We start from the raw sequence: 1,260 nt of genomic DNA, 5'->3' as shown, positions 1-1,260 counted from the left end.
GGGCCATTTAGATGCCGCCTGAATGCTTCTAGAGAGCGGCGCTATCTGCTCTGAGCACACTTTCAATGGGGACCGTTGACACTACGCCGCCCTCAATTTGAAAGTGCGAAAATTGCTCAAGGCATTTGAGGCTCGACCGCTGCCTCTCGGACCCTTGCAGGCCTCCTTGAGGGATACCTTCTTGGCCTGCAAAGTGAATTCGTCTTACTTGGATCAATTGAATGCCCAATTACCAACTCCTCTTTTTTCAGGCTAGAGGTTTCTGTGGATGACATGGAAGATCTTGTAAAAATTTGCAGAGTTTGCAAGTGCCAGTCATTATAGACACTTATCGAGAAAGAATTAATTCATCAAAAGTAGGTAGAGTACAAAGCCTTCAAAGATATAGACTACTCTCAGAAGCGATTTATCGTGCAGGGCCTTTCCCTTCCAGAGCAAGACCACATTCCTGCGGCAATGTTACGGATTCTTCAAATCTCTCTTGCCAATTCCTCCAGAGGACAAAACCTAGAGAATAGTGTTGACAATTTATCATCCCTTGTTGGTTCCTTGCAGATGAGTGGTTTTCAAGATGATCTTGCAGATGTTTGTGTGAGGGTTGATAAGAGGAGATTTCGTTGCCATCAAGTTGTTTTAGCGTCAAGATCTGAATACTTCAAAGCGAGATTATCCCATATGAATGATTTTCTTGAAGGTAACGATCTGCTACTTGACTATACTCTTCCATGTCTTGAAGAAAATGATCTTAGCATGGAGGCTTTCGAGAAAATGATAGAGTATATGTATACTGACAGTTTGAAGGACATAGTGTTGGAAAATTTTATCAATTGGGGCCACACATGTATATGATTAAAGTGTGAGTTGCTATCTTATAGTTTTAGTCCATTAAAGTGATCTAACGAAATTTAATTTTGGACTAATGGGTATCAATTATTATGGGATTAAAGTGTAGAGGCCGAGTGGTTGTTTTAAATTGATGGGGGCCAATTTAAAGCAAACAAAAGATGATAACTGCATAGCAATTATTTATCATGGGGTCATGGTCCCCAATTGACGTGATATTCCATAATTTCTGCATCCCCATCGATAGAGAGTTTTTCAAGAATTCCAAGGGAAATCATGGATCAATTGAAAGATTGTAACCCGTTCAAAATTACTGTTAATCTATGGATTAAGGTAAGCTTTCGCTTTCTTGTTCTCTTTGATTCAACGTGGAGCATTACAATTTTGGTGAAAGGATTTGTTGATTTCTTTCAAATC

General features: G+C 39.8%; 1 pseudogene; it reads left to right on the top strand.

The window, feature by feature from the left end:
• The first annotated feature begins 22 nt into the window (after nucleotides 1-22).
• LOC111408361 lies at nucleotides 23-849 on the top strand (annotated as a pseudogene).
• Nucleotides 850-1,260: the final 411 nt, after the last annotated feature.

This window comes from Olea europaea, chromosome 13 (genome assembly GCF_002742605.1).
Source record: "Olea europaea var. sylvestris chromosome 13, O_europaea_v1, whole genome shotgun sequence".
Classification (NCBI taxonomy): domain Eukaryota; kingdom Viridiplantae; phylum Streptophyta; class Magnoliopsida; order Lamiales; family Oleaceae; genus Olea; species Olea europaea.
The sequence above is the reverse complement of the archived record's forward strand: the minus strand, read 5'-3'. Positions and strand labels throughout refer to the sequence as shown.